The sequence below is a fragment of the Manis pentadactyla genome, chromosome 3 (assembly GCF_030020395.1).
Source record: "Manis pentadactyla isolate mManPen7 chromosome 3, mManPen7.hap1, whole genome shotgun sequence".
Lineage (NCBI taxonomy): Eukaryota > Metazoa > Chordata > Mammalia > Pholidota > Manidae > Manis > Manis pentadactyla.
The window spans coordinates 130,830,409-130,849,164 of NC_080021.1; the positions used below are offsets into that span (position 1 = coordinate 130,830,409).

The window sequence follows — 18,756 nt, forward strand, 5'->3', positions numbered from 1 at the left end:
CAGGAATGGGTTGTTCTAGTTTATCTGAATTCTCTCAGACTGTTTAAGTTCAATCGGACAATATCCACCATATCATAGATAAGTTTTCACGAATGCCTAAGGTGCTTAACTGGTTTTCTTGGTTTCACTGGAGATGGCTGGTAATTACAGGTATGCTTTGGTTAGGTAACTATATTCCTATTATATTAATGTGTGTGCGCAATTTAATTAGTAGTTTAAAACCTATCCATGCTGAAGTTACTCTACAAGAAGATATGTCAAAGAAATAATCAATCTTCCCAGGTTTTCTTCTGCCTGCTACTTCTATAGCTTTTCTTCTTCCTACCTAATCACAACCTTTAAATAGAACTCGTGCCACATGTCGAATTTACCGAGTATCATAATTCTTCCAAGTGGTAAAGACACCTCAAGACAAATGCTGGGCATAGAAGCCACAGGGCATAAATATGCAAAGAATTAAAAAGCTAACCTTTTCAAACAATAAGGCTTCTCTCTCACTTACCAACTTAACATTTCCCTGTATGGCCCCGGAAGATGACTGGTTAGCCAGAGACGGGTAAGATTCCTCAAGGGAGGAACAACCTAAGACAGGCACAGTCGCAGGGGGCCATCTGGTGAGAAAATGGGGAGCAGCAGAGGTGAGGCTTAGAACCTTCCCCCTCATGTTCTGAGAGAAATCTTCTGCATACATGGATGTTTATTGCCCTCGTCTAGCTTGGATTAACACATAGTCTACAGGCACACACCTGATCATCTACATTTGCTCTCTTACAACACTAAACTCTGTTTTCTACCTTTATCTCGTATCTACCTACCACTTCATCATTTTATTAAAAATAATAATAATAGAGAAATGTGGTATCCGCATATAAATCAAGTTTAAAAATCAAATGAATATTCATATTTGAACTGACTGTGTATAGTTCATAATGCATGAACAAAACCAAAAGTTTCTGTGATGACTGCCCTTGCACTGTTCACCATGTAACTTATTCACTATGTAAGAATTTGTACTCCATGTAAGAATTTGTTCGTTATGCATCAGAAGATTGGAGACTGAAGAAAATTAGGCTTGGGGTGGATTAATGATTGTGCATTGAGTATTGACCCCCCTATACAGAAATTTATTGTGGTTAACAACTATTTGATCAATAAATATGAGAGATGCCCTCACAAAATATATGTATATATATATATAAACACACTTCCAATTGTAAAATAAATAAGTAACCGGGATGTAATGTATAGCATAAGGAATATAGTCAAAATATTGTAACAACTTGGTAAAGTGATAGCTGGTACCTAGAATTATCATGTATATAAATGTTGAATCACTGTGTTGTACACCTGAAACTAATGTAATGTAATACTGTTGTCAACTACCCTTCAATAAAAAAATAAAAAAAAAGAACAGCTGCACGTGTAAGTGACTTGCTTTATGTTTCCTTTATAATTTTAAATTTCCTTTGTAATTTCAAAAATATTTGGCTCATAATCTTAGAAAAACTTACAGATGAAAATCTGTGGCTGAGAAAGTGAAAGTGTGTGTCCAGGCTCCCCTGGTGGGTCAGACCCACAGCCCCTGCCCTCAGCGCAGGAGCCTGATGGAGGCCCAGTGCGCATCGCTGACACGCCCGCAGAGACAGAAGTGGCCCCGTTCAGTATGAGTCCCATCCTCTGACTCTTCTGTAATCAAGAGGTTTCTGTTTTAAACGGATGTTTTCATTTTTAAAAACTTCTCATTTTTTTAATTTTAAATTTGAATGTTTTAATTAAATAATTTAATTTTTAAATTGTACAACCGATTATTTAAAAAGTTAAGCTATTGAGGTGAGTATTTGTTCTGATCTGTGCTTCTGTCTGCTCCTTGAAGGTTCAAGGAAGCGCGACGTCATTGGGGATGCTGATCGCCCTTTGGGATGGCCACCTCACTCGGCAGGACCCACTGGGGCCGGTCCTGGTCTGGAGCTCCTCTGTGGCCAGCAGCCTGAGGCTTGTTTCTCTCCAGTGGCTGCTCCGGTCACCTCGCCGCATCACAGAGCCTGCCCAGATTTAAGGGACAGAAATTAGATGCTGCCTTTCAAAGGGAAAAGCAAGAGTTTGCAGACATCCTTAATATACTGCAGTGTTACTCAAATTATTTCAGATTTCGATTCCAAGCCCCACCACATGATGCTTTCAGGTGTAAGTGCCTCCACACACATTACTTCATTTCTATGCATTTGGTTCTCACATGAATCCGATATTATTTGTTATTTCTGCTGTTACTTGTTATTTCTAGTTTACAAAGGACAAAACAGGCTCACAGTGATTAAGAAATATACATACATTCACCAGATTTCACCCAATTGTCTTCTCACACTGGCAGCAGCTGGCTGTCTTGGGATTTAGTCTATTTAAAATATTTCTTGGTTTTAGGAAACAAACAGTAGAAGAGTTGTTTCTCTAATGTCTTAGTAATACCCAAAAGGGACATTTAAGAAATAGCTCAGGTCCCAAGAATGCCTGGGCCAGATGTTGCTCCCCATGGGTATTAAGAGGTATGTGTTAGGAAACAAGGTGTTCTATTGCCCACTGTCAGCTACGGCGACCCCCTTCGGAGTTGGGAATGAGGATCTGAGCAGCTTCCTGAACAGACTTTCACCCTGTCCTCTCTGCTTTTAGACCCACTCCCAAATATGTCACTGGTGGGGTGCTGTTATGCTTGATGTAGACTGAGTGTGTCCCTCCAAAGTTTGCATGTAGAGTCCCTGTTCCCAGTATGATGGAATTTGAAGGTACAGCCCCTTGGGAGATAATTAGGTCATGAAGGTGGAGCCCCATGGATGGTATTAGTGCTTTTGCAAGCCGGAGGGCCCCCTCGTCCCTTCCACCACGTGGGAGCACAAGGAGATGAACCTATGAACCAGAAACGGTTTCACCCGACATGGGATTTGCAGGTTCCTTGATCTTGGACTTCCAGCCTCCAGAATTGTAAGGAACAAATTCCTGTTGTTTTTAAGCCACCCAGTCTGTGCATTCTGTTACAGCAGCCCAGACACACTTAGAGAATGTGCAAATGATTTACCATCCCATGGCCTCTTTTCTTTAAGAAGCTGTTAAAGAATGGGTTCCTCCAAAACAATAGAGCAAATTGACACCAATGCTTATTGAGTGCTTACTATGTATTTTCCCAGCATTTGCATGTATTACACATCTATGATATAACTGATCAACATCTAAGATGTGCAGTGATCAGTATGTTAATCTGAGGGTACTGATGCCCAGAGAAGGTCATGCTGTCAAGACATTTCTCCATTCTCCGCTACTGAGACTCATGGAAAATGACTATATACATAAAAAAAGAACACAGGCATTAAACCCCAATCTTACATTTTCAAAGAAATAAAGAACAGGTCACAAGCAATCACAAATCTTCCTTACCAAAAGCTGTGACGCCTGGACTGAGCCAAGGGGGCTCGCTGAGAGGTGGCACCTGCACCCCTGGATCCCGTGCCATCACACATCCCCTCTGGGATTTCACAGTCCTTGACCCTTTGCCCGGCGGTCCTAGATCACAAAGATGAGACCCAGGGCCCACAGTGCGCATGGGCGGGAGGCCTCTGGCGCTCTGTCCTCCTTGGGGCTCCATCGCGGAGAGCTTTGTCGCTGTCACCTCCTCTACTGGTCTCTAAATACTGGATGTCCTCAGTGTTCAGTCCTAGACAAGCTTCTGTGCTCTTTGCCAGATCGCCTTCGCACGTGTCCTAGCTGACCCCATGGCCTCCAGCACAGGGACGGTTAGCACTTACTCAGCCCCGCTTTCTCCTCTGAGCTCTGGCTTTGTGTGCCTAATGGTCTGTTAACACCCGTGTGATGGATTCAGGTTTGTGTGCCTCCTGGAGCCCTACCCCACAGTGTGGCCCTATTTGGACAGGGGCCTGTAAGGGAGGTTAAATGTGCTCAGGATGTGGGGTCCTGGTCTGATGGAATTGGTGTCCTTATAAGAAGAGATGCCAGATGGCTCCCACTCTCTCTGCGCACACGCCGCAAAAAGGCCACATGAGGACCCAGCCAGGGGGTGGTGGGGTCTGCATATCAGAACCCCACCCTGCCGGCACCTTATCTTGGGCTTCTGGCTACTTGAACTGTGAGAAATTAACCTCTCTTATTTAAGCCACCCAACCTGAATAGACTGACACAATCCTCACATGAAAGACCATGGTTATTTCAAATTGAGTACATTTGAAACTAAACTCTTGGTTTCCTCTCAAAGCCAGTTTTTGCACACTGATATTTAAGCTGGAGCTCTGGGAGCCACTCTGATTCTGAGCGGCCATTCCTGCTGCAGGCCTGGTGCACCCCTGCCCGTCCTCACTGCCACCACTGCACCTGATGTGTCATTCATGTTGCCTGGAGCTACTCTGGTAACCCTGTGACAGCTCCACACGCTCCCCTTCTTGGACCAACCCAGTACGCTCTCCATAAGAAGTCAGAGTCACCTGTGCCACACGAAGTGGACCTCCCTGGGTAAAGCCCTTTAAGTATCTGCCATCACACTTGCAATAAAATCCAAACTCCTGACTATGTCTTCCTGAGCCTCCAAAAAGATTTGAGGCTATGAAATGTTAAGTCCTTGCTTTTCGGAAAATATCTTGCTTGTGGTTCCACATTCAAGTAAAGATAATTGGGCTTGAGGTAGAAATGGAAGGCCAAAATATATTTTCTTAAGAACTATAGATCTTACTGCATGATCGTCCAGCAACCAGTTTTGCATAATGAAAATTCTGATGATTAATTTATTTGACAAATATTAACACATATCTATCATAGTCCAGGCATATTTTAGGCCCTGCCCTTCATTACTGACCAAAAGAAGTAAGAATTCCTATTCCCATGGAGTTTATAGTGCAGTGGGCTAGACAGAGGACAGGTAATACATGATTAAAATTCACAGAATGAACTTCCACTCCCTGGAAGGTGGAGCAGATGACTTTTCCCCAAATGTATAATTACAATTAAAGCGCCTGGCTGTTATATATAAACAGACTTAAGTGGAGAGAAGAAAGGTGACCGGTGGACATTCGGACCCAAGAAATGACACAGCGGCCTCTACATCCCAGACTGGGCACTGGAGAATCTGAAAACCCACAGACATTTTGTGCAGACAAAAGAAAGCATGCTCAATATAGCCTCAGTATAGGCAACTTTTAGACAAAAACAGCTCTGTTTTAGCTAAACAGTTCAGAAGAAACTGTGGTCCCTTTCCTCTTCCCCATGCCAGCAGCAAAGCCCCAGTGGAGAGCCCAGACTCCCACTCTGGCCAGGTCCTGTGAGGGCCTCCCGCCTCCTAGCCAGGATAGGTCAGCAGAGCCTGTGGGAGGCCTGACCTCCCACGCACCCCAGAAGTAAGGAGTACCGACTGTCTCGCCCAAATGACAAGTGGAAGCCTGATCTTTCATCCTGCCTGGTGGTAGTAGGTGAGATTCTCTCACCCATCAGAGTGATGTCAGAGAAAGCCTGATAAAATGTAAAATTTAAATAAGATCCAGATTCTTCAACATAATATACAAAATGAGTAGGTTTGAGAAAATCACCTTTTATACAAAAACCCAGGAAGATCTCAAACTAACAAGAAAAATAATCAACAGACACCATCCACATGATGACATGGGTGCTGAATGATCCGACAAGGGTTTTAAAGCCTCCATCATCAAAACCTTTTAATGAGCAGCTATGAGCACAACTGAAACAAAGGAATCAGAAGAATCAAGTGGAAATTTTAGAGCTTCAGAATATACAACAGCCAAAATAAAAACTCAAAGGATGGACTCAGTGCTGAATGATCCGACAAGGGTTTTAAAGCCTCCAACATCAAAACCTTTTAATGAGCAGCTATGAGCACAACTGAAACAAAGGAATCAGAAGAATCAAGTGGAAATTTTAGAGCTTCAGAATATACAACAGCCAAAATAAAAACTCAAAGGATGGACTCACAATGAAGAGGTAGTGGGCAGAGGAAATAAATAGTGAACTTGAAGATAAAACAGTAGAAACTACCCAATCTGAATAACAGAGGACACAAATGGAAAAAAATTGAGCAGAGCCTCAATAAGGAACAATAACAGAAGATCTAACATTCATGTCACAAATTCCCCAGAAGGAAAAGAAAACGGGATGGAGCTGGAAAGTATTCAAACAAGTAAGAGCTGAAAATTCTCCCCAAATTTGGCAAAAGACATAAACCTATAGATTCAAGAAACTGAACAAATCATAAACAGGATAAATTCAAAGAACCCACATCAGGACATAGCATAATCGAGCCTCTGAAAATTAAAGACAAATAGAATTTCTTTAAAAGAAGGCGGAGAGAAATAAATTACAGATAGGGAAAAGCAATCAAAAGATTACTCATTCTCATCAAGACTGGGGAGGCCAGCAGCAAGAAGCACGGGATTTTCCACGTGCTGAGGAAAACTTCTTAAGTCTGGTTTCTATTTTCAGTGAAAATATCCTTCAGGAATACAGGGGAAGTCCAGTCACCCTAGATGAAGGAAAGCTCAATGGGTCATGTTTTATGTCTGACTTCTTTTATTTGGCATAATGTTTTGAGTTTTTTTTTCATGTTTTAGCATATATGAGTATTTTATTTATTTATTTATTTTGCTGAATAGTATTCCATCATATCAATGTAGCATGTTTGTTTATCCACTTAACAGTTGGTAGATATTTGAGTTGTTTTTTTTTTTCTGGTGAGAACCTGGAATACTGTTGCTATGAGCATTCATAGACCAGTCTTTTTGTGAATCTATACATTTATTTCTTGTGTGTAGAGTCCTAGAAATGGACTCACTGGTTTACATTGTTAATTTATGCTTAACCTTTTAAGAAACTGCCAAACAGTTCCATTTTCCATTTGTACTAGCAGTGTATGTGAATTCCATTCTTACCATGTCCTTGCCAATACTCTGTCCTGTCTTGTCTTTTTTATTACAGTCATTCTAAAGGTTCTGGGTTGCACTCAGTGGGGTTTAATCTGACTTTCCTTAATGACTAATGATGCTGAATATCTCTTCATGTGCTTTTAGGAATTTTACATTCTTCACTGAAATGTCTTTTCAAATCGTTTGTACAGACAAACGATTCTTAAAATATTTTAAGAGTTCTTTATGTATTTTAGATATGAGCTTTTATAAGATATGATTTGCAATATGTTCCCCCAGTCTGTTGATTACCTTTTCATTTCCTTAATGATGTCTTTGAACAAAAAATAGCAGTAATAATAATTTTGCTGAAATAGAATTAATTTTATTTTTGTGTGAGTTCTTTTGGTGTTGTAAATATGAAATTTTTCCTAACCTAAGATAACAAAAACTTACATCTGTTTCCTTCGAACAGTTGTATAGTTTAGCTTACACTTAAGTTACTCTTTATATATAGTGTGAGGTGAGGCCCAATTTCAATCTTTTGCATGTGAATATATAGTTGCCATTTATTGAAAAGACTATTCTACCCCCATTAAATTGTCTCACCACCTTTGCAAAAATTAATTGGTCACAGATATGCGGGTTCTTAGTTCTGTTGAGTAGAAAGGTAGACATGAGCAGCTGGGGGAAGGGAAAATAAGTTCAAGGAAAAACTGCCCAGCCTGCCCAGGTAAGGGGTCCTACATGAAGACAACAGAGGCTTTATGGGGAGGTAACTTCTTTGCCAATCAGGACCAAGCCAAACTGGTCCCAACCTGATCCCAACGTGGGCACAATCGAACAAAACTAAGGGCTGCCCAAAACACCTTGCCTCATCATAGGAAAGGACATGTACACTGAGAGGGATGGCAATACAGGTGGACACATCAATCAAATAACCCCACCTTGTCAATCAAAGAGGCACCTCCTACCTGGATTAAAATATAGGCCTCCCTATGTATTATTACAAAGGCCTCCCTCCCGCATAGCAGATGGCGGCCCGTGTCTACCCTGCCTCTGGCCTGCTCTACCCCGCGAGTGTATTCAAGCAAGACTTCCCCTCTGCTTCGCTATTGTGTCTGCCTCTCAGTTTGTTGCAGGGGGATGAGAACGGAGGAGAATGACCCCAGCCCATAACAATTCTACTCCCTTGTTCTATACCAGTCCTTGGGCCAGTACCACAGTCTTTTGATTGGTATAACTTCCCAGGAACTTTTGAGATTAGAAAGGGTAGGCCTCCAAATTTGTTCATTTTCAAGATTGTTTTAGCTGGTCTGGTCCTTATCATTTCAATTAAATAATATTTACCAAGTAGAGTGTATTATTTATGTACAGTTCTTTCTGTTTTTAGCATAAATTTCCAGTAAAAACACTATTTTCCAAGTTTCCTTTCCCTTCTCCTTTCGATTAATTGGTTGATTCATTTGTCACAGTCTGATTTCCATCCTCGTGTCCCAGAGTATCTGGTGGATTTTCCAGTTCATGTACTTTAATGGTCACTTTATTGAGTAAATCCAATCCCTTTGCAGTCAGTCATCCTCTCCTCCCCCAACCAATAGCAATGAATAATACATTTTCCATCCTGTAGTTTTTCCTTTTCCTAAATGTTATGAATGCAATCACAGTATATGGACTTCTGTGGCTGGCTTCTTTCACTTAACAAAATGCATGTAAGGTTCATGCGTGTTGTTTCATCAATCAATACCTCAGTCTTTTTGATCACAGGTCCCACACTTTGTTTTATCCATTCCCCCACTGAAGGACATCTTCTTTTGTTTCCCCACCCCACAATATTTACTAATTACAAATAAAGCAGCTATAATACAAACATTCAAGTGCAGAGTTTGGTACTAATTTCAGTTTTCAGTTTGCTTGAGCAAATACCTAGGAGTTCAATTGCTGGGTTGTATGGTAAACATATATTTAACATTGTAAAAAATACCAAACTGTCTTCTAAAGTCACTGAGTCACTTTATATTCCCCCAAGCAAGGAGCAAGAGGTCCTATTGCTCTTCATTCTTGCCAACATTTAATATCACTGGTTTCTCTTTTGGATTTTTACCTTTCTAATAACTGAGTAATGATATCTCATTGAGGTATTAATATGTGTTTTCCTAATGACAAATGCCATCGAACATTTTCTACCTGTTTATCTGCCATCCACTTACCTTTTCAGGTGAAGGGTGTTGTCAGATCTTTTGCCCAATATTAAAAATTATAGAGGCAGAGCCAACATGGCGGCATGAGTAGGACAGTGGGAATCTCCTCCCAAAAACATATATATTTTTGAAAATTCAACAAATACAACTAATCCTAAAAGAGAGACCAGAAGACACAGGATAATAGCCATACTACATCCGTACGTGCGAGAGACCAGTGCCTGGTGAAAGGGGTAAGATACAACCCCCGGCCCGGCGGGACCCAAGCACACCTCCCCCCAGCTCCAGGCGGGAGGGAGAGGGAGCCCAGGACTGCTAAACACCCAGCCCCAGCCACCCGCACCAGAGCACAGACACAGTGCATGCATGGAGGGCTGGAAACTAGGGAAACAGGGCAGCAAGACCTCTGAGCGGGTGCCGAAGCTGATGCTCCTGTGACAAAGAAAAGCGAGTGCTTTTTGAAAGTCTTAAAGGGACAGGGACATAACAGCTGGACAGAAACAACACAGGTCACAGCCCAGTGGCTGGAAATTACAGGGAAAACCGAGCGTACTAACCCCCTGGGCAACAGCTCTGAGACCCCTCACGGAGGTAAACAGCCAAACAGCACCCCTGTACATTACCCCTCCAGGCGCTGCGAAAGCAGAGAAGCAGCCTAAGGCAGACCATGCCCACAGAAACGGAGATTCCTCCATATCGGCCGGGCAAGACACAAACACCCAGTCTACACACAATTATCCAACACAAGCCACTAGGGGTCGCAGTTGTCCCAGTAAAGAAAGGCCAGTAGCAAGTGAAAAGTTTGGCCCTCCCAGCTGACAGTCAATAGCACCTGTCAACATGAAAAGGCAAAAAAATATGATCCAGACAAGACTAACCCAGACAGCTTTGGAATCTGCTACATCTTCCCCTGAGAAGGAACCTGGGGAGATAGATCTAACCAGTTTTCTGAAAAAGAATTCAAAACAAAAGTCATAACTATGCTGATGGACTTGCAGAGAAATATGCAAGAACTAAGGAAGGAGAATTCAGAAATAAAACAAGCTCTGGAAGGACTTCAAAACAGAATGAGACGAGATGCAAGAGACCATTAATGGACTAGAAAACAGAGAACAGGAACGCAGAGAAGCTGATGCAGAGAGAGATAAAAGGATCTCCAGGAATGAAAGAATTCTAAGAGAGCTGAGTGACCAACTGAAATGGAACAATATACGCATTATAGGGGTACCAGAAGAAGAAGAGAAAGAAAAAGGGATAGAAAGTGTCTTTGAAGAAATAATTGCCTAAAACTTCCCCAAACTAGGGGAAGAAATGGCCTCTCAGAACACAGAAGTGCACAGAACTCCCATGACAAGGGAACCAAGGAGGGCAACACCAAGACACATAATAATTAAAATGGCAAAGATCAAAGACAAGGACAAAGTATTAAAGGCAGCCAGAGAGAAAAAAAAGGTTACCTACAAAGGAAAACCCATCAGCCTATCATCAGACTTCTCAACAGAAACCCTACAGGCCAGAAGAGAATGGCATGATATACTTAATGCAATGAAACAGAAGGGCCTCAAACCAAGACTATTGTATCCAGCATGAATATCATTTAAATATGAAGGAGGGATTAAACAATTCCCAGACAAGCAAAAGTTGTGGGAATTTGCCTCCCACAAACCACCTCTACAGGGCATCCTACAGGGACTGCTCCAGATGGGAGCACTCCTAAAAAGAGCACAGAACAAAACACCCAACATATGAAGAAGGGAGGAGGAGGAATAAGAAGGGAGAGAAATAAAGAATCATCAGACCGCGTTTATAATAGCTCAATAAGCGAGTTAAGTTAGACAGTAAGATAGTAAAGAAGCTAGGCCTGAACCTTTGGTAACCACAAACTTAAAGCCTGCAATGGCAATAAGTTCATACCTTTCAATAATCACCCTAAATGTAAATGGACTGAATGCACCAATCAAAAGACACAGATTAATAGAATGGATAAAAAAGCAAGATCCATCCATATGCTGCTTACAAGAGACTCACCTCAAACCCAAAGACATGCACAGACTTAAAGTCAAGGGATGGAAAAAGATATTTCATGCAAACAACAGAGAGAAGAAAGCAGGTGTTGCAATTCTGGTATCAGACAAAACAGACTTCAAAATAAAGAAAGTAACAAAAGACAAAGAAGGACATTATATAACGATAATGGACTCAGTCCAACAAGAGGATATAACCATTATAAATATATATGCACCCAATACAGGAGGACCAACATACCTGAAACAAATACTAACAGAACTAAAGGAGGAAATAGAATGCAATGCATTCATTCTAGGAGACATCAATACACCACTCACTCCAAAGGACAGATCCATCAGAGAGAAAATAAGTAAGGACGCAGAGGAAATGAACAACACACTAGAACAGATGGACCTAATAGATATCTACAGAACTCTACATCCCAAAGCAGCAGGATACACATTCTTCTCAAGAGCACATGGAACGTTCTCCAGAATAGACCACATACTAGGCCACCAAAAGAGCCTCAGTAAATTCCAAAAGATTGAAACCCTACCAACCAACTTTTCAGACAACAAAGGCATAAAACTAGAAATAAACAGTATAAAGACAGCAAATAGGCTCACAAACACATGGAGGCTTAACAACACGCTCCTAAATAATCAATGGATCAATGACCAAATCAAAATGGAGATCCAGCAATATATGGAAACAAACGACAACAACAACGCTAAGCCCCAACTACTGTGGGACACAGCAAAAGCAGTCCTAAGAGGAAAGTATATAGCAATCTAGGCATATTTAAAAAAGGAAGAACAATCCCAAATGAATGGTCTAATGTCACAATTATCGAAATTGGAAAAAGAAGAACAAATGAGGCCTAAGGTCAGCAGAAGGAGGGACATAAAAAAGATCAGAGAAGAAATGAATAAAATTGAGAAGAAGAAAACAATAGCAAAAATCAATGAAACCAAGAGCTGGTTCTTCGAGAAAACAAAAAAAAAATAGATAAGCCTCTAGCCAGACTTATTAAGAGGAAAAGAGAGTCAACACAAATCAACAGTATCAGAAACGAGAAAGGAAAAATCACGACAGACCCCACAGAAATACAAAGAATCATTAATGAGTACTATGAAAACCTATATGCTAACAAGCTGGGAAACCTAGGAGAAATGGACAACTTCCTAGAAAAATACAACCTTCCAAGACTGACCCAAAAAGAAACAGAAAATCTAAACAGACCAATCACCAGCAACAAAATTGAAGCAGTAATCAAAAAACTACCAAAGAACAAAACACCCGGGCCAGATGGATTTACCTCGGAATTTAATCCGACATACAGGGAAGACATAATACCCATTCTCCTTAAAGTTTTCCAAAAAATAGAAGAGGAGGGGATACTCCCAAACTCATTCTATGAAGCCAACATCACCCTAATACCAAAACCAGGCAAAGAACCCACCAAAAAAGAAAACTACAGACCAATATCCCTGATGAATGTAGATGCAAAAATACTCAACAAAGTACTAGCAAACCGAATTCAAAAATACATCAAAAGGATCGTACACCATGACCAAGTGGGATTCATCCCAGGGATGCAAGGATGGCACAACATTCGAAAGTCCATCAACATCATCCACCACATCAACAAAAAGAAAGACAAAAACCACATGATCATCTCCATAGATGCTGAAAAAGCATTTGACAAAGTTCAACATCCATTCATGATAAAAACTCTCAGCAAAATGGGAATAGAGGGCAAGTACCTCAACATAATAAAGGCCATCTATGATAAACCCACAGCCAACATTATATTGAACAGCGAGAAGCTGAAAGCTTTTCCTCTGAGATCGGGAACTAGACAGGGATGCCCACTCTCCCCACTGTTATTTAACATAGTACGGGGGGTCCTAGAGACAGCGATCAGACATAATAAAAAAATACAATGAATCCAGATTGATAAAGAAGAAGTCGAACTGTCACTATTTGCAGATGACATGATACTGTACATAAAAAACCCTAAAGACTCCACCCCAAAACTACTAGAACTGATATCAGGATACAGCAAAGTTGCAGGATACAAAATCAACACACAGAAATCTGTGGCTTTCCTATATACTAACAATGAACCAACAGAAAGAGAAATCAGGAAAACAACTCCATTCACAATGGCGTCAAAAAAGTAAAATACCTAGGAATAAACCTAACCAAAGAAGTGAAAGACTTATACTCTGAAAACTACAAGTCACTCTTAAGAGAAATTAAAGGGGACACTAACAGATGGAACTCATCACATGCTTGTGGCTAGGAAGAATTAATATCGTCAAAATGGCCATCCTGCTCAAAGCAATATACAGATTTGATGCAATCCCTATGAAACTACCAGCAACATTCTTCAATGAACTGGAACAAATAATTCAAAAATTCATATGGAAACACCAAAGACCCCGAATAGCCAGAGCAATCCTGAGAAAGAAGAATAAAGTAGGGGGGATCTCACTCCCCAACTTCAAGCTTTACTATAAAGCCATAGTAATCAAGACAATTTGGTACTGGCACAAGAACAGAGCCACAGACCAATGGAACAGACTAGACAATCCAGACATTAACCCAGACATATATGGTCAATTAATATTTGATAAAGGAGCCATGGACATACAATGGCGAAATGACAGTCTCTTCAACAGATGGTGCTGGCAAAACTGGACAGCTACATGTAGGAGAATGAAACTGGACCATTGTCTAACCCCATATACAAAAGTAAATTCAAAATGGATCAACGACCTGAATGTAAGTCACGAAACCATTAAACTCATGGAAGAAAACATAGGCACAAACCTCCTAGACATAAACATGAGTGTCCTCTTCTTGAACATATCTCCCCGGGCAAGGAAAACAACAGCAAAAATGAACAAGTGGGACTATATTAAGCTGAAAAGCTTCTGTACAGCAAAACAACATCAATAGAACAAAAAGGAACCCTACAGTATGGGAGAATATATTTGAAAATGACACATCCAATAAAGGCTTGACGTCCAGAATATATAAAGAGCTCACATGCCTCAACAAACAAAAAACAAATAACCCAATTAAAAAATGGGCAGAGGAACTGAACAGACGGTTCTCCAAAAAAGAAATACAGATGGCCAACAGACACATGAAAAGATGCTCCACATCACTAATTATCAGAGAAATGCAAATTAAAACTACAATGAGATATCACCTCACACCAGTAAGGATGGCTGCAATCCAAAAGACAGACAACAACAAATGTTGGCGAGGCTGTGGAGAAAGGGGAACCCTCCTACACTGCTGGTAGGAATGTAAACTAGTTCAACCATTGTGGAAAGCTGTATGGAGGTTCATCAAAATGCTCAAAACAGACTTACCATTTGACCCAGGAATTGGACTCCTAGGAATTTACCCTAAGAATGCAGCAATCAAGTTTGAGAAAGACAAATGCACTCCTATGTTTATCGCAGCACTATTTACAATAGCCAAGAATTGGAAGCAACCTAAATGTCCATCGATAGATGAATGGATAAAGAAGATGTGGTACATATACACAATGGAATACTACTCAGCCATAAGAAAAGGGCAAATCCTACCATTTGCAGCAACATGGATGGAGTTGGAGGGTATTATGCTCAGTGAAACAAGCCAAGCGGAGAAAGAGAAATACCAAATGATTTCACTCATCTGTGGTGTATAAGAACAAATAAAAAACTGAAGGAACAAAACAGCAGCAGAATCACAGAACTCAAGAATGGACTAACAGGTACCAAAGGGAAAGGGACTGGGGAGGATGGGTGGGTAGGGAGGGTTAAGGGGGGGGATAAGTAGGGGGGTATTAAGATTAGCATGCATGGGGAGGTAGGAGAAAAGGGAGGGCTGTACAACACAGAGAAGGCAAGTAATGATTCTACAACATTTTGCTATGCTGATGGACAGTGACTGTAAAGGGGTTTATAGGGGGGACCTGGTATAGGGGAGAGCCTAGTAAACATAATATTCGTCATGTTTAAGTGCAGATTCATGATAACATAAAAAGCAGTTCCTATGTGGTGACCTCCAATGAGTACTACACAATGGTATAAAGGGCATATAAAAGTGTAGGCAAAGGGTCTGTTTGTGTTTATACAGAGGATCAAAGCCTAATTGGGCTACCCCGAAAATGAACTAAGATACAATATGAAAAAGCACTCTCTGGAAGATTCAAGCCAGAAAATGATCATCAAAAATCCCCAACAAAGATCCACGCACTGCTACAGCTATAGATGCACTCATCCCACCAGCTCCTGGACTTGCCATGGGAATGAGGAAGGAGATATCTAAGCTGGCCTGTGCATACAGTAAAACAACAAATTTGACTGGATCTATACTGTTGGAACTCAACCAAGATTTAGGAGAAGTGCAAATTGTAGTGCTCCAAAATCTTACAACTGCAGACTATTTACTGTTAAAAGAACATATAGGTTGTGAACAGTCCCCAGGAATGGGTTGTTTTAATTTGTCTGATTTCTCTCAGACTGTTCCAAGTTCAGTTGGACAATATCCACCATATCATAGATAAGTTTTCACAAATGCCTAAGGTGCCTAACTGGTTTTCTTGGTTTCACCACAGATGGCTGGTAATTATAGATCTGCTTTGGTTATGTAACTGTATTCCTATTATGTTAATGTTTGTGTGCAATTTAATTAGTAGTTTGAAACCTATACATGCTGAAGTTACTCTACAAGAAGATATGTCAAAGAAATAATCAATCTTCCCATGTTTTCTTCCGCCTGCTACTTCTGTAGCTTTTCTTCTTCCTTCCTAATTACAACCCTTAAATAGAATTCGTGCCTCATATCGAATTTACTGAGTATCATAATTCTTCCAAGTGGTAAAGATACCTCAAGACAAATGCTGGGCATAGAAGCCACAGGGCATAAATATGCAAAGAAGTAAAAAGCTAACCTTTTCAAACAATAAGGCTTCTCTCTCACTTACCAACTTTACATTTCCCTGTATGGCCCTGGAAGATGACTGGTTAGCCAGAGACGGGTAAGATTCCTCAAGGGAGGAACAACCTAATACAGGCACAGTTGCAGGGGGCCAATCAGGTGAGAAATTTGAGATCAACAGAGGTGAGGCTTAGAACCTCACCCCTCCTGTTCTGAGAGAAATCTTCTTCATCTGTGGATGTTTTCTTGCCCTTGTCTAGCTTGGATTAACACATAGTCTACAAGCACACACCTGATAATCTACATTTGCTGTTTTACAACACTAAACTATGTTTTCTACCTTTATCTTGCATCTACCTACCACTTCAGCATTTTATTAAAAATAATAATAATGAGAGAAATGTGGTATCCACATATAACTCAAGTATAAAAACCAAATGAGTAGTCATATTTGAACTGACTGTTTAGAGTTCATAATGCATGAGCAAAACCAAAAGTTTCTGTGATGACTGCCCTTGTACTGTTCACCATGTAACTTATTCACTATGTAAGAATTTGTTGTCCATGTAAGAACTTGTTCATTATGCTTCAGAAGATTGAAGACTGACGAAAATTAGGCTTGGGGTGGATTAATGATTGTGCTTTGAGCATTGACTCCCCTATACAGAATTTTATTGTTGTTAACAACTATTTGATCAATAAATATGAGAGATGCCCTCTCAAAAAAAAAAATTCTCTAACCTTAAAAAAAAATTGTTTTATTTGTTATTGCTAAGTTGAAAGAGTTCTTTATGTATTTTGGATATGAATCTTTTATCAGATATGTGTTTTTCACATATTTGTTTCCAGTCTGTAGCTTGTATTCAGCTCTTTTAACCATATCTTTAAATATAAATGTTATTAATTTCAATGAAGGGAAGTTGACTATTTTCACTTTTATGAATTATTTTTTGGTATCATAGCTGAAAAATAGTTGCCTAACATAACAGCATAAAGCTTTGTACTCTGTTTTCTCTGAAAGTTTTAAAGCATTATACTATTTATGTCTATTATCCATTTTTAGTTATTTTTTTTCATGCATGCCCCCAACAACCCTGTGATGCAGAAATTATTATTTTTATTAAGGTATTATTGATATGCACTCTTATGAAGATTTCACATGAAAATCAATGTGGTTACTACATTCACCCATATTATCAAATCCCCACCCATACCCCAGTGCAGTCACTGTCCATCAGTGTACTAAGATGCCACAGATTCACTGTTTGCCTTCTCTGTGCTACGGCTGTTTTCCCCATGACCCCCAGCACACCATGTGTAGTAAACATAATACCCCTCAATCCTCTTCTCCCTCCCTCCCCACCTGCCCTCCCACAGCCCTCCCCTTTGGTACCCACTAGTCCCTTCTTGGAGTCTGTGAGTCTGCTGCTATTTTGTTCCTTCAGTTTTGCTTCACTGTTATACTCCACAAAGGAGGGAAATCATTTGGCACTTGTCTTTCTCCGCCTGGCTTATTTCACTCCAGCTCCATCCATGTTGTTGCAAATGGTAGGATTTGTTTTCTTCTTATGGCTGAATAGTATTCCATTGTGTATATGTACCACTTCTTTATCCATTCATCTACTGATGGACACTTAGGTTGCTTCCATATCTTGGATACTGTAAATAGTGCTGCGATAAACATAGGGGTGCATATGTCTTTGAATCTGAGAACTTGTATTCTTTGGGTAAATTCCAAGGAGTGGGATTCCTGGGTCAAATGGTATTTCTATTTTTAGTTTTTTGAGGAACCTCTATATTGCTTTCCACAGTGGTTGAACTAGCTTACATTCCCACCAGCAGTGTAGGAGGGTTCCCCTTTCTCCACATCCTCACCAGCATTTGTTGTTCTTAGTCTTTTCAATGCTGGCCATCCTTATTGGTGTGAGATGATATCTCATTGTGGTTTCAATTTGCATTTCCCTGATGATTAGTGATATGGAGCATCTTTTCATGTGTCTGTTGGTCATCTGGATTTCTTCTTTGGAGAATTGTGTCTTCAGCTCCTCTACCCATTTTTTAAGAGGTTTATTTGCTTTTTGTGTGTTGAGGTGTATGAGTTCTTTATATATTTTGAATGCTAACCCCTTGTCAGATATGTCATTTATAAATATATTCTCCTATACTGTAGGATGTCTTTTTGTTCTATTAATGGTGTCCTTTGCTATACAGAAGCTTTTTAGTTTGATATAGTCCCATGTGTTCATTTTTGCTCTTGTTTCCCTTGCTCAAGGAGATGTGTTCAGGAAGAAGTTGCTAATGTTTATATTCAGGAGATTTTTGCCTATGTTGTCTTTTAAAAGTTTTATGGTTTCATGACATACATTCAGGTCTCTGACCCATTTCGAGTTTACTTTTGTATATGGGTTTAGACGATGATCCAGTTTCATTCTCTTGCATGTAACTGTCCAGTTTGCCAACACCAGCTGTTGAAGAGGCTGTCATTTCCCCATTGTATGTCCATGGCTCCTTTATCATTAATAGACCATATATGTTTGGGTTTATATCAGGGCTCTCTATTTTATTCCACTGGTCTGTGGGTCTGTTCTTGTGCCAGTACCAAATTGTCTTGATAACTATGGCTTTGTAGTAGAGCTTGAAGTTGGGGAGCATAATTCCCCCAGCTTTATTCTTCCTTCTCAGGATTGCTTTGGCTATTC

General features: G+C 40.3%; 1 long non-coding RNA gene across 1 annotated transcript in view; it reads right to left on the minus strand.

Annotated features, from left to right (window-relative positions):
• Nucleotides 1–1,535: 1,535 nt before the first annotated feature.
• Nucleotides 1,536–18,756, minus strand: part of LOC118926333 (uncharacterized) — a 29,658-nt gene continuing 12,437 nt past the window's right edge. The window contains exon 5 of the long non-coding RNA XR_008996428.1: nt 1,536–2,042. This is a non-coding gene — a long non-coding RNA (uncharacterized LOC118926333). The remainder of the gene's footprint in view (nt 2,043–18,756) is intronic.